Source organism: Pezoporus flaviventris, unplaced genomic scaffold (genome assembly GCF_033815535.1).
Source record: "Pezoporus flaviventris isolate CSIRO_AGI_PZ_B2104156 unplaced genomic scaffold, CSIRO_AGI_Pfla_v1 ptg000096l, whole genome shotgun sequence".
Lineage (NCBI taxonomy): Eukaryota > Metazoa > Chordata > Aves > Psittaciformes > Psittacidae > Pezoporus > Pezoporus flaviventris.
This window is the reverse complement of record NW_026892644.1, coordinates 205571-221550: the sequence shown is the minus strand read 5'-3', so window position 1 is coordinate 221550 and position 15980 is coordinate 205571. Positions and strand designations below refer to the sequence as shown.

Genomic DNA, 15980 nt, shown 5'->3' with positions numbered 1-15980 from the left:
CCGTGGTTTCTGTGATATTTCACAAAGAGTGCCTGAGTGCCTTTGAACTTGAAACTCAAAGCAGAATCCAGCAGCTGCAAACTTAAACACGGCAAGACAAAGATGAAGGAAAAAAATGTTTGCATGAGCTCCTGGGAAGAATACACTGCATTTCACCTGCCGACATTTGAAGAATCAGGGTCTACACATCCTACTTTTCAATTTAAATAAAAATATTACGGAGGTATGGCAGAGGCACAGTTACATTACCTAAGTGAGGCACCTGTGGGTGGACTGCAGGGTTCCTGTTAAGACTGCTGCCCATTGCTGTTCTTGGAGCTAATCACATCGACTTCTAGAAGTTTTGCAGTGCCATCCCCACTGGCTCCATCACAACTACTTTTCTAGAGCAACCAAAGCTACCTCAGGAGGGACTGAAAGAGAAGCTGGTTCTAGCCCTTAAATTTGAAGAACTGGAATTAAAAAGACAAAACTGGTGACAAAAAGACAAAACCCACAATCTGGGTTTAGGGTTTGAAGCAGTTATTTTCCTTCAAATAATACTTTCCAGTCATCTCCTCTACACTGCAGCTTTCAAAGCTGATGAAACAAATGGCTTGGACTCACTTCCATGAGGGGTATTATATTAGTTCATGACAGTGTGAATCTCTGTGCTGTTTGGCACCTGTTAGCAAGCTGATGCAGAATACTTCAAGCATCCCCAGTCTTCTGGTCACAAACGGCTTGTAAGAGAGGGAAACCAGTGTGGAATAATACCATCTGCATAGGCACGAGTGGTCTACAGCCATATAACTTAGCAGCTTTGGTTTGCTGTATGTTAGAATTGGAATAATTGTATTCTGTAAGAAATCTACAGTATTTTATGTTTTGAGGAGCTTTCCTTAATAGCACTAAAAACAGGAGAGTCTACATGCTGTGCATAAAACTGTAAGGTAAAAAGTGACAATTAATTTAGGAACGCAGGAAGCAAGGACAGTAAGCAGCAAAAGAAGAAAGGTAAAATAGGAAAGTAAAAGCAAGATGATTACAGACAGATGAGAATAAAGGTCAAAAAAATCCCAGCAAAATTGGCAGAAACATTTAGAAATCATACTGAAAATCAAGTAACTGGAATAAAAAAACACTAAGCATGTGAATTATGGCACATTTTTTTTGACACTTTTTTTCTAAAGTTTAGAACTTTTTAATCAGTAAAGAAATATTAGTTTAGTTTAATTGTGATTCTACTATTAAATTGGTAGAGAAAGAGAAAAAATCCTAAGTTTTGTCAGCACAGTTTCTGTCATTGGGCTTCCTTCTTTGGTGAAGTATTCCTCAACCACTGGTAAATTCTGGAAATTATATATGCTGATCCTAGAATAATATCCCCTGCCCCACCTCAAACTCTAACACAGCAAAACTGTAAAAAAACCCCAACATTTCCATTAAATGGTTAATCACGTCACCTCAGGGTCACTGCAATATTTTCTCTAGTTGTAGTTTCTGCCTGTCGGAGTGAAGTTTGGGAAAAGAAGAGCAGAAAAATACTTTGTGGAGAATCACAAATACTACACCTGGGGTTTTAATATATAGCTCTGTGTCTATTTTTTACAAATCTATTTCCTAATGGAGGAGCTTTATATGAGCAAGAGAGTCAGATTGATACAATTGTGAGCATATAAGCACTGTGATTTTTGATTGTGAACCTGGATAAAGCTAAAGTTGTAAAGATTATCTGGAATAAAATGAACTAGAACAATAACAACCCCCAGAGTGCTTTCTTGTTAGTTTAAAAGTACTGGATTTACCAGTATATGGTATAATATGACTCTTTATATACATTTCTCTTCATCATTTTATTAAGACCAGTTGCAGTGACAAACAATTGTTTTAATAAACAAATGTCGCCCTATATTTTAAAAACTACAGGTTCCTGAGACAAAGAAATCCACCCCACAACCCCAAAGCTAAAAAATAATACAACATAAAAAGAAACTGAGGAAAAAAAAAAAAAGAACCCTCACACCAAATGAGTTTTGCATGGAAGTGGTATTTCTTGTCCACAACTCCAAGCACAAGTTTACTGCTTATTAGGAGCTTTATTACCGATACCATAACTTCCTTTTGTGTCCCTATAGCAAGCCAATCAAAACCCATGCCTCTTAATTTGACTCTGATAAAGTAAGCATAACACAATGCACAGTGCAAGTATTGCAAGAGTACAGTCTTTAATGCTAGGAGCTCTGTACCTACTGAGACCAAGGCATCAGTCAAAATCTGATGTGAGATGGTGATGAAAGGCTCGTGACGTGCCAAGGAAGAGCAGGTCCTGCTCATCTGCGCAAACAGTCTTCAAACAAGACTACACAGATGGCCCAAAGGAGATATGTCTTTGCAGGATCAGGTCCTTGCAGTCTAAGTAGCAATCCTGAAATTTACTTCTAATTACAGAGGCATGGAAGTGTATTGGTCAGTATAAATAACCATAGCCTGGTGGGAAATTCTGGGAAGGAAAAGGTGAATATCTTAGGTCACTGGAGTGAAATGCTAACTCCCTGGATTCTCTCCCCTGCATGTTGTCATTCTTAAGGTAGTGACATCTGCATGTTTTGTGCTGGCCTGGACCAAATTCTACCTATTCCACAAAGTTATCCAGACCACTAACAGTTAACAGTAAATGTACAAAAGAGAACAATCAAACACTGCCAAGGGAGATGAAATTAAATATCCCAACAGACATTCCTGTTCATGCGACATTCTGCCCAACAGGCTCCCTCGGATTCTACAGTGATAACAGTACAATTAGCTTCATTATTAATGCTAATTCAATGTGAATAGAATGGAATAAGTAGTTCAAATTAGCAATTTCTTTTAGGAATTCTGGGGTGGCAACAGTAACATCTGTTTCTTTGTCAAGCGACAACAGACAGCTTAAACTTCAGGTTTGCCTTCCCTGCAACACCAGGCATCATGATACTAACCCAGAGCTAGGTAATGATTCTCCTGACAATTTCAATGAGTTTTCAGCTACCTAAGCAGGCTTCAAGCTAATGAGCACAGGTAGCATCAGCAGCAGCGTAGCCACTGCAGCATGGTGTTCACAAGGGACTGGTTTATCTGCCTTAGAGGCTGACCTCTTGTACTACCACATCCAGACAGTGCCTGGGGTGCAGACCAGCCAGCCAGAAGCTGGTTTGGGTATGTTCTGCTAAGATGCAGTTCTAGCATGGGCTTCAGCCTAGTTCTTACTTGTGTGACAATGACTACACTGAAAATCAGCCCTTGGACTACCAGGATGATTTGATTAGCAGCACAGCATGACTGGATTAGCAGCTGATGCACTGCGTTAACTCAAGTTTGAAGTCGCTTGCCACTTCTCTATTGCATTACCAATTTAAACATCAGTAGCACTTGCTCTTCGAAACAGGCTCCTGAAGGACTAGCTGACTCAAGTGAAAAGCACTAACCACTCCACAAAACTAGAGGTTTTTGTGGGTAAATGAAGTTAAGGTCCCAGTAACACTTGAGTTGGGTCTGTAGTTCACACTTCAGTGAAGACAGATGCTTATTTTACATATGCACACTCAAGAGTAAGACTTTTATGTTCTTTTTTTTCCTTCCCATAAAGTATTTGTTTTCTGAAACACTTTCAGAACTGCTTAATTAACACCATGTTTCTGTTTTTGTATTGGAGGCTGCTTTTTAAAGCTATTTTGAAATATAAATTCTGCACAAACCGTTCCATATAAGTTCTTTTTTACTTCTAAAAGCTTCCCTCTGCCACATTACGTTTTTCTGAGTAGGAATCACAGATTACCTAGTTTAGAATCATTGTTTAGAGGAGTTTTACGTTTGAAGTCCCCATCTTTTACTCCTGCGCAACTGTGAAAGAGTTAATCTCACATCTTATGGGAGTTTGCCCTTAATAAGAAAGCATTAAAGCAAGCCAACAATAATAAGCTAAATGAAGGCCATTCTTCAGCCTTTTGTCAATATTTTCATAGCAACAAATAGATCAAACACAAGATATTTTTTGAGGCTTTTATTTTTTCCCTCTTTGTAAATCATAAATGCTTTGGTATATTTAATTTCAAAATGAGTTCCCTGTGGATTAAGCTAACACAACAGATTAAAAAAAACCTTCCAAACCCTGCTATATCTTCAATGGAAAAGTACACAAAATGTTCTTTTGCTATTTCCCCCTGCTCATTTTCTAACTGTTCCTCCTTCCCCTACACCTAAGACCAAACTGTTTGTGTTAATCAGAAAAGTTTCAGTCCTATTCTTAGACTTCATAACACTGTAGCACATATTTTTCTAAATAAATAAAAGATTTTAGCTATATCCAGAGGAAGACACTCAAGTGTCTAAACGTTTGCAACAGCACACAGATGTAGCTGGCATATTCATATAGGAAGAGGTAGAAAACTGTCCTCTGCAACATGAACTCAGCCCTTGTAAATCAGGGGGAATACCTCTGTTTTGTGACAGTCTGTGTCAGCACTACTTGGTGTCTGTTTGTGGCAGAAGGGTTTGAAATGTGTTTGAAGACCCAAAGGACTGTTGTTCCTGAAACTGTACCAGTTTTAAATCTTCTTAAACAAGGTCAGAATACAATTCTGCCCAGTGAGAGGTATTTGTGAGCCCTAACTGACTTTTCCATGCAAGGGCACTGGCCAGACTCTGAAAATATTCCACTGCAATACTTGCTTGTCAGCAGGGATTTAATGTGTGGACTTGAATGTCCTTTCTCGTGTCCTTCTGTCCTTACCGGTTACATATGGCCAAGGGCTCCTCAGTGAAATATAGAGTACAGCTGTTAACAACTGCTTTAACATATGGACACATTCCGTTAATGTATTAGGCTAGGCTTAGTTCCCCACCCCCATTAAATCTGTTTCATGCTAAGTCCTTTTCCTGGAAAAAGCTTTTGTAGAAACTGAAAATTCTGGTCTGTAGACTGACAAGAAGGCAGCAATGGTGATAATGAGACAACCTATGAATGGCATTACACAAATGACTCAATGCAGAGGGGAGGTCCAGGCTGGACCACCTCCTCCTTCGTGCAGCTGAATCAAAGAACAGAGTATCAAAACTAGAAGCAAAAGAGGTAGAACCAGTCTTATGTTTGATAAATCATCAACTCTTCCAGCTGGCCCCATGCAGCTGCGATGTCTACCAGCACCAAAAGAGCACAACACGAGAACGTCATGAAAACACTCTGGGATCACCTCTTCCTTAGGTGTTTGGTGCCCTGCCTGGCCCTTGTCCAAAGTGAAAGAGTCCCCTCTAAAAATGTTGCAAGAGTAGTAAAAGTAGTGGCACATTACTTATAAATAGCATCCTAAGTTTTGACAAATTTCTCTGGAGAGAGAGGCAGGCATACAGCATGAACACAAAACAATGAATGCTAATTCACAAAGAAATGAAAGTACCAATTGCAGTTCTGAAAGACTATGAATTTCAGCCTTAGCGTGCACTCAGTTTGGTTACTTATCGTGTATCTGAAACAACTGTAGTGGGTTTTTTTCTGTGTTTATTTTGGAGTTGGCTATTTTTAAGGTCAAAGGCCCTGCTAAGAGAGGAAACTGCCTCTCTAGGGTATTGGGAATTAAACAGAGGAAAGAAAAAGGCACAGAGAAAGTAACTGCCTTACAGAGAGAACTCAAATGTTTTGTTTCCTTCCTTGTTCAGTCTGTAGTCAAAAAAGAACTTTACAGTAAACAATTCATTAAAGAAACAAAACAAAACAAACCAACAAAACCCCAACAAACCCAAACCAATGTAATTCTGAATTTCACAGCAATTTTTTTTTAACTTTTTCCCTCCTGGAATCCCCGTGATATAAAGGGACATCTTGTTGATTGGCTTTTACAGCTTCAGAGGTTAGGCTTACCACTCTTCTCTCTGGTGACATATAAGGGCATCTATGTCAAGCCAAGTGTTTTATCCAGCCAGTATTCTGACTTGGAGAAACGAATGTGGACGTGTGGGTAAGGCTGAGAGCCTTGGAAAAGCCAACTGAAGCAGAAATCAGGTATTGCAGAGGATATGTACTGCACTGAGACCACAGACTTCTGTGCTAGGATCCAGAGGAAACCAGAACTAAAGCAATGGTACAGGAAAGGACAGGAGCAAGCAACCAGAGAGGCTGGGAAGACAACCAAGGCAATTCCACCATAGGAAAAGAGCAGAATCTACTGCTACCCACTTGCAGTCTGCTCTGACCCTGCTCAAGGAGGTCATGCAAGATGTCACCACAGCAAAACTACACTGCATATCTGACAAAAGGAATTCACTCTAGAGTCTTAGGTGTTAAATAATGTAAAGAAAGATCAAAGCCAGCAGCTATATGAAAAGAGACTTCCTTCATAACTTAATTGCAAAATACCAATGTTATTTATTTAAGCAACTATGACCTTTTTTTATGCACTGTAATGTAAATGCTTATGTGTGGGTGTCAGAAGAACATCATGATAATAAATTACTAATACCTTTGATCAGGAGTTGCTCGATTTATTTTGCTGGGATAGCATCCCTATAGAAATAGAGTGGTATTGTACCTTGCTGAGTCAGGGGTTACAGCTGTTTCTAATTCTGTCCCAGGCTCTGCATTTGCATAAGAGAAATCCATTTGGATGCACATGTCACACCCAGACATTATTGTAAGAAACTATCTTTTGTTTCAGTGAGGATTCTCAAACTTGGGATATCAATAAAAATGGGACAGGAGCCAAAGACAATATAAAATAATCCTCTCTTCAGAAATCGTTTTGTAGATGTATATGCAATTTATCTTTAGGAGATACCTATGTGTTTATATGCAGCCTGACCTGAATAGGGTACATACCTGTACAATATTTTCCAGTGACACAAAAGAGCTACACAGCTTTTTCTTTTATTCACCTGCACAGATATTCTATCATATACACGAAAGTAGGTGTAAAAATACAGATCAGAACTGAGTGCTACTAGTTCGAAGTGAAACTGTATGACCTCTCAATCCCATTTAAACACATTAGTAGGCTTTCATAAAATTAAACAATATTGTAGCTATATTAGCACAACCAAACAGTCATTGCACAGTATAAAAGAACTGTGCATGCTAGAATGAAAGTATCAGTAAACTCAAGAACTAATAGTATTAAAGCCATATGGTCACCACATTAAACGCCAAGATTTTAAGAGTTCAGGAAGGAGATTTAAAAGCCTGTAAAGCAAAATTAGACAGTGAATACACAAGAATTGTCTTACTTAAATTCCACTGAAATCAATATGTATTTTGGAAGGGAATGAGAAACTCCTCAAGTAGATGATGTTATTCAATGGAGTTTGAATATGAGAATATTCCTTCTGACATGCTGAGGGAATGTAGAATTACCAAGAAAGATGTTCTAACTGAAACATGTGAATAATTAACCTTAAAAAAATGTGGAAGCTGCACAGATAGAAGAGCACTGTGTTACAGTTCAACAAAACCAGAACGCAGTGCTGAGGGACTGCAAAGTTTTGCAGAAGCTTAAGCTGCGGCACGCCTTGCAGGAAGGTACTGGTTTGATTTGTTAACCTTCTGACAGAATAAACACTTTGCAAAATGTGTTTTTAGGATAAAAAGCATAATTTAACTACAAAGGAGCAGAAAAAAATACATGCAAATGAATTATCACTTTCTCAACTTCTTAATGCACATTAGGTGACTTACCAAATACTCTTTTCCTGAGTCACATTACTTCTAAGTCTCCCTTGCTTGCTTTGACATCTTATCTGAAACAGAGAACAGTAAGCAGACTCCAGTTTGCAAGTTGCGAGTGAATCTGAAATAAAGAAAAGAATTTCGTTCAGAATTACTTTTCTTCTCCATACCTCAAGGAACACAAACACTGTCAAACTTTAGTACTGACAGCTCTGAGAATTCCACTGAGCTGTCAAAGACAACAACATCCCAACTCATCAGAAGCCAGTACCAAATGATTCTATACAAGACGAATCTAAGCGAAGGCAATTTTAAAATAAGGTCTCACCCACAAAAGCTTCTTTCCCATAACACTTCTTGTTTAGCTGATGTTCAAGAATAAGTCTGAAGCTCACTTAATTTTTTTTTGGGGGGGTTTGTTTCCAGTGGTAGTGCTGTTCAAAATATGACCATTGCTTAAAAAACCGGAGAATTTACTATTTCTGAGTCTCAGATTTTCACTCCTCCATTTCAAAAACTCTTGCTTATGAAGAATGACACATTTGTATTTAGCAGCATGGCTCATGCGCTTTCATACTTACTGGAATACTTTGATAAGAACAAAAAGCTCTAGCTTCTTGTCGCTGAATCTTGTGAGTATGCAAAGCTGCAACCCAAAGTATTGATCTAATTAAGCTCCATGGCCTTGATTTTATAACCAATAATCCCATCCCTATTTTTATTAAAATCAATAAAGAGTCCATATGAGTTAATAATGGAATCACTGTTGCTACACAGCAACTTCAGACTGTATAGAAAGAGTACAGTATTCTGATGATCTCTGCAACAATTATCTTACACCACCTGGTTTTCATCATCAACCGTTTTCTCAGTTACCATAAGATCCAGGAAAAGTATGTGAAGCACAGAAATCCTGTTGCATCAAACATGAGGAGCTAACCGGTGGAAAAAAAATCATCTACATTTTACTCTATGTTTTGTTACCTAGGAATGATCCCTCAGGACTTTTCAAAGGTTGTACCAGAGCTCTTCAGTGCAGCAAACATTACATCACTGAGCTGCAAATTCCAATCATGGAGATAATTATGTCTGCTGGTTTTAATTACTGCAAGCTTCCTGGTAAGCAAAAGCAAGAATACACCATTGTCCTCTGTTAGAAAGTTGTTGGGAAGTAGTTTTAGGAAACTATGACCACTCTGGTGAAGTAGGACATGCTGCAATCATGGGCTTTTCTGTCATTTTTATGTCTGTAACTTGCTAGGAAAAAAAACCTTCACAAACCTTGCTTTAAGGAAGACTCAGTGCCAAAATCTACACTGTCAGCATCTAACCATCTTCTGTACACATTAAGTTATATTCAGGACAAAATGCCTTACTTTTTCAGCAGCTGAACTTTATACCTTTTCTGAACATCATACAGAAATACATTTCCTCATTCTTCCTGTGTGAAAGCTGTGCAAAAATCTGCTGCTGACACAAGCAGCAGCATATCCAACAGTGAAAAAGACTGTAAATGTCATTGGCAAAATATCTTTTAATTAAGAACCAAAGCACACCCATGATTGAACCTGATTTGCGTTTTACTGCTTTTAAAACTTCACAACTTACTAATTCCAAGTAGTGATGTGCTACTATTTTGGTAAGGAAGAACCAGCTTTTTAATGTATCATCAGCCAGTGGCAGTTGCTGTGTTTTTTACATACTCTTTCACCTTTCCCAAGATATAGCTCATTAAGTAGAAGTTGGCAGGGGTCTTGGTAGTAGTGAGATGGGTGTCTGTGTGGTCTCCCAAGCAATGGAACAAGAAGAAATGGACTCAAGTTGGGCCAGAGGAGGTTTGGATTGGATATTCGGAAACATTTCTTCACCAAAAGGGTGAACAGACTGCCCAGGGAAGTAGTTGAGTCCCCATCCTTCCAGGTGTTTAAAAGATATGTAGATGTAGCACATAGGGACATGATCTAGTGGGGGACTTGGCAGTGCTGGGTTAATGGTTGGATGTGATGACCTTAAAGGTCTTTTCCAACCTAAATGATTCTACAATTCTATAAATAGCACTACAGTGACAAAATAAAACTTCTCTCATACTTCTGCATTTCTAAAGACATAGAGTAGCATTTGTGAACTATTCTCAACAGTAGCTGCTGTAATTATTCACCAGAACACCAGGGAAAAAAAGAACTGGTACAGCTTGAAATGTATTAAAACCATCCGCAACTGGTTGTGTCCTTCAAGGCAAAGGGAATAAGCAGGAAGCAGCGTTCAAGACCAGGTTGGACGAGGCCTTGGGTGATATGATTTAGTGTAAGGTGTCCCTGCCCAGAGCAGGGGGGTTGGAACTAGATGATCTTAAGATCCTTTCCAACCCTAACTATTCTATGATTCTATGATTCTAAGGTATAATACAATATACTGTTTTCATTAAACACCTGCTGCCCCAGGTACTGAATAGGCACATTAGTTATTCCTCAAAGCACTGTGCTGAAAATGTACATATGAATTAAAGAATCATATAAAATTGTGTGTGTGCCTAACTAGGCTTGCCCCCATGCAGAGAGAGATTAGTGTATTCCTTGCCTGTTCTCTGACAGTTGCCTATGAACAGTTATGGTTTGGCTGCAAAGAGCAAACCTCTCTGCAGGGTACTTTACTGTTATTTTATTTTAAAGGGAGGAGTAGTATTTAGTCTTGCTAATGACATTTTCCAGAAACTGCTTCAGATACACACTTTCCCACCCTAAAATTATTCTTATGATCATCAGTACAAATTTGGCTCCCAAGAATAGACTGTTTTCTTACATATACATTGGCAAATTGAACTGATCAAAATCTAATCTATTTTATTTCCTTTGTGGATTTTTCCTACAGTAGATATACGTATTTATGTAAGTCTATATTCCAAGCATTACTTTATTTTTTAAATAATAAAAACTATTTTAAAAAGACAATGTCAAATAAAATAAATAATAGCAACTTCTTAAATTATAAATAATGAATTAAAAAGAAAAACAATACTCAGCCTCAACCGTTATCACTTATCACTTCAAACTGCTCTGCTTCTATTAGGAAATTAAAGTTTTATGCCACCAGTACTGAGAATCCAATATAAGACTGATCATTTGCACATAAAATGCCTTGCCTTTGCTCCAGACTCTCAAAGCCAGCTACATTCGATTATCTCCTTTGCATGCCATATGTGTCCCACAACACACAAAGTACCACAGCTTCATTCCTCTCTGAAAAAAAGTGATGCTACCCGTATTTTTCATGCTTACACACAGCAAGTCCTAATTTCACAGATTAAACAGGTTTTCTCTAATTGCAACCACAATCTATGCGTTGCAATGCCACTAGGGATTTCATTCTGCTTTACTATATTGCTATCCATTATAATTAATGTATATTTAACTATGCACATACAGATCCATAAAATAATATGTTCTATGTTTTTCTCCTCTGAAATAAAAATTAAGGATTTGTCTTTGGTGATATTTGTCTTTGTTCTTTTGTTTGTCCATTACCAGCAAAAGAGTAACAGTGCTCAATGGGTTTCAATCAAGAATTAACAAGAGGAATGAAAACTATTTTATGTAGCTCCATTTCTTCATCTACAGAACTAAATCAGGAGTGCCTTCTCCATGTTCGTGCAGATAGACACTGTTTTCATAAGTTATAAATAATCACTGAGATTATCATCACAGAAAGAAGTTAGCAGGGAACAAACACATAAAAAGCCTTTCTGGTTTTGTTTTATTTATACACTGCATTTCACAGCACTTTTTCCTATCATAAGTCAACCAATTAGATAGTGCTGAAAGAAACCTTGTAGAAGAACCACAGGAAAAGAAAGGAAGGCTCGGAATTACTTTCTCAAAGAAACTAAAAGCAAACTAAAGCAGGGCAAAATATTCAAACAATATTATATTAGAAATTATATACCAGATTTTACCAGCTGGGGGAAAAATGACAAGCTAAGCAGAGCCCTGTAGCTTTCCCGTTTTGCTCATTCTTCACTAGTGCTTGTTCCTACAAAAGACTTCAGCTGAATTCCAGTTTAATCTCTCCCTAGACTATCACGGACACATTCTGTTTAACTATGTTCTCATTTTCTTCATGTCATGTTATGTGTTTCTTCCCTGGAAGTGCACTGTGTTGTCCTGAGAGGGTAATACAGGTAACATTTAATATATAATTGTAAAATAATAGTAGCATTTATCAACTCCCAAGTCCACCGGCAGAATTAATTATCACAGAATATACCCACATAACTGAGGCCACAAGCTCTGGCAATCCAAAATGCTGCAAACAAATTTTTAGTTCCAGCAGCAGGGAAGTAGGAAGGTCAAGAGAAGCCAATGCGCACAAAGACTGGTGACTAAACCAAGTCTCTGTCCTGGTTCAGACACTTGCCCTTAGAACATTCTCTCACTCTTCCAAAAGTACAGTGCTAGTACAATCACAAGCAAGAAAAACAAATTATCCATAAAACATATTTGAGTTTTCCTTTCAATGTCATCTATTTTTCCAATTGCGGTTTTGCACTGAGCATTCATTAATTCAACAGCAAAATAGTGGATGAACCACTAGGCCTAGGAAGTAATCTTTAATTTGAATTTTCTTTGTGTAGTCATTGATGAAAGTGTCCTCAGAGTAGACACTACACAGCAACAGCCTGGTACCTAGCTCCAAGGATGTAGATGAAATATGTAAACTAAATGATGTGCCAACTAATATGTACCACTAATGCAGGTATAACCTTAAAAAACATTAATTCTGTCTAAAGTCCAGGAGATTCACAAAAGATCATTATTTCTGCTTTTTGCTAGCTAGTGGCATACGCCCCTTTCACCTGAAATACTGATGCACTTTCAAGAATCCTACATTAAATTAGATGGCACCTTTACCACATGCACTCTAATGAGTTTATTTCATCAAGCGTCACTGGAGTACTGCAATGCAAATAGAATTTGTATTCTCCTTTCTACTTCTAAACTGTCCTCCTGCCCTGAAAAAGTGGAATTCATGTGACAAATTCAATGTACTTTGTACTTTTCACCAACAACACAATTTGGGAATTGCTTGAGAAATTTAGGCATGTGATGCATGTGAGTGGGTCTCCACATCTCAGAGGAGCCTATGCCGACCAGTTACCAAAAAAACACCAAAGCCTAGTTAAGAGTAAAACAAACATCCTTGCAATGAGTGTATCTACTGCTCAAATCCAGTTTCCACTTGCATCAACAAGAAGAGCTACCTGTGTTAGCCTATATACTGGTTTGTATTTAAGAGCTTAGAAAAGTGCATCCTCTTTGCCTCTGTTTCTCTGAAAGGCTGCAGATTATCAGCACTCTGCTGAAAAAGCTGGGTGGTGTGAGATCTGCAGCTCACAAGCTGCGCTGTGTGGCCCAAGGAGGACACAGAAATGAACTCTGCGGCAGCATGTTCATACACACTGGACAGAAACACAGTCTTTCTAAAGACCTAAGCAGATCTAAATATCTACTTTTCTTTTGGAATTTGCTCAGCAGCCACAAACCTATAAAGTCTGAAAACCATTCCTTTACACACAAGCTAACCCACTGGCATGTGCCAGGATGCTCAGGTTTGTTCATACTCCCAGGTTAAACAGCTTACTTGAGCCCTGACACCCAAAAAAAAACTTAAGAAAGTTGTCTTACAATGGGAAGCATATTTTCTTCCAGTATTTATACATTACTCCAGAACAGTGCAACATGCATGAACATCTGAAATCAGTATGACTATGTGCATTTTACACATTTTGTTTTTTAAACTTTAATTATCAAAGCACAAGGAGGTTTAAGTAGTGAAGGTTCTAAGTTTAAATTCATTGACTTGGAAGTTTATTTATCTAAGCGAGAAAAATCATCACACAAAAATAACTGAAAAATATTTTCAGAATTGAAATGAAGTAACTGACATTAAGTAGGGAAGGGAAATTTGTATTTTGTTTTAACATGCAATTTTAATGTAACACCTCCTTAGGATGTCATTTGAGAGTTCACATAAATATTTTAACGCTCTAAATTGCATCTTTACTGAACTGTACATAATCACATTTATTATTATAATTTTCACTGAAACAGAAACCTATTAAACATACATTTAATTTCAGTACCTGAAAGCAGTAACAGAGCTGTACCTTTGCCTGCACTCAATGTCCATCTTGACTGTGCCCAGGACTATTTTCAACTGCAAATGACTCCTTATGCTATAAATGCACAGTAAGATGCGTAACTGGCTGTGTGATTGAAACAGCTTCCGGAAGGAGGATGCAAAATCTGAACTGTCACCTCCAACTCTGTTTCTCAGTGACACGGAGGCAGAGTTCCACGAATAGCTGGGAAGTTATATTAAGAGGTTGTGTGATGTCCTGCCAGGGTCTTTACTAGGCTTCTATAACACAAAGGTCGTATATTATTTATTTATAGAGAAGGAGAGAAGGAGGATACTGCACAAACTCTGGGAGGTTTTAGGGAGCTTGTACTTCTAACCTAAATGATTCTGTGAAATAATGCAGTGTACATCAGATTTTGAGAAATGGCATTAAAATATGCCTATAACTGAGAGGTGTCCTCTTTAACTATCAGATGATTTTCATTCAAGAAGAAAATCAAGATGCATGCTTAAATCTTGTTCAGTTGGGATAGGGCTCACCTTTTTTTATGGTTTAATAGAAATTTACTGGAGAGTTCTGTTAGACTGAGCAGTGCCAAGATAAGGATTCCTCTTATTATGAAGAGCATTTAGCACACCTGTATCTTTTTTCTCTATACATAAAATGACTTCCTTTTCGGCGTTTGCTTAGCACATGGTATGAGATAATCTAAGCATAACTGCTATGAGTCCGTCCTCCTCAGCCATAACATACATCACTTTATCAATAAAGTGGTTGGTTAAGATTTGATTCCCACCCAGTTCTGCCATCCAGTATCTGCAGTCACTTGTTCAGTTGGGATAGGGCTCACCTTTTTTTATGGTTTAATAGAAATTTACTGGAGAGTTCTGTTAGACTGAGCAGTGCCAAGATAAGGATTCCTCTTATTATGAAGAGCATTTAGCACACCTGTATCTTTTTTCTCTATACATAAAATGACTTCCTTTTCGGCGTTTGCTTAGCACATGGTATGAGATAATCTAAGCATAACTGCTATGAGTCCGTCCTCCTCAGCCATAACATACATCACTTTATCAATAAAGTGGTTGGTTAAGATTTGCTTCCCACCCAGTTCTGCCATCCAGTATCTGCAGTCACTTGGTCAAATCACTTCTGCCTTGTTTCTGCTCTCCTGAGACCAGGTAGTAGAGCACTTACGTTTGCCAGACAGCTGTTGTGTGGCTTAATTATGTCCACAAAGCAAAATAAAATTACTGCAAATTGTTCTTCAAGGACTTGAAATGCATGCCATGTCTGTCAATAGTATGAGCAAATCAATCAGTATTTTGAGTACATACAAATACAGGATACTCTCTGAAAAACAAACACCTTTTCCCCCTTTTCAGTTGAAGAAGGGACTAAAGTAGCTTTCAGTCCTGTTGTGAACTCTGCTTTCCCTCCCACTCTTCACTTATTAACAGGCATAAAACATACTGTGCCTCACTCTAGACATTGTTTTTATTTTAGCATTACGGATTTTCAAACTTGACAGAGCCTTTAATAAGACATAACAGGGAAGCTGAATGTCAGTCCCAAGAGTCAGAAAAATACTCCATTCTAACCTGTCTGAAATGCAGCAAACAGCTTCAAGGAAGAAAACGAACAGACAGAACTACTTCTGTGTTAAGATACTTCTACTGTACCTGTACAAACCTTGAGTATACACAAGACATATCTGCCCTCTGGAAGAGATATAAAGTCACTGATTTTAGAAGCCTGAATTTGATTTTTTTTTCTTGTTTAGACTGTATTTATTTTGATTATAAACAGCATTCTGACAATTCAATTTAGAAATAAACTGAATTCCTACCTTATCTGAAAAAAAAACCCTCTTAGCGATCTTCCTAATACAAGGAGGCTGGTACACTGCCGGCCCACACCAATCCCCTAATGGTGGGATTTATGGTGTCCTTTTATGTTACCTTGATGGGCAGTATGATTTTCTGAATTTATCAATCCTCAGAGTTTCCTTCCTATTTCTGCTTGACAGGAACACATTGTGCAAAAAATAATTCCTATTTTTTACCTCTTCTGGCATTTCAAGCTACTTTTGATGGGTTCCATCTTTCACCGACAGCAGTGTACTCTCCATGGCATCTTTGTACCTACACCTTCTCTCCTGTTGTCTTTATT

The 15980-nt window shown here is 38.0% G+C and overlaps 1 long non-coding RNA gene across 1 annotated transcript in view; it reads right to left on the bottom strand.

Moving 5' to 3' along the window:
* LOC133281178 (uncharacterized) overlaps positions 1 to 15980 on the bottom strand; it is a 90749-nt gene that overhangs the window by 24508 nt on the left and 50261 nt on the right. Inside the window, exon 4 of the long non-coding RNA XR_009747411.1 lies at positions 7682 to 7793. This is a non-coding gene — a long non-coding RNA (uncharacterized LOC133281178). The remainder of the gene's footprint in view (positions 1 to 7681; positions 7794 to 15980) is intronic.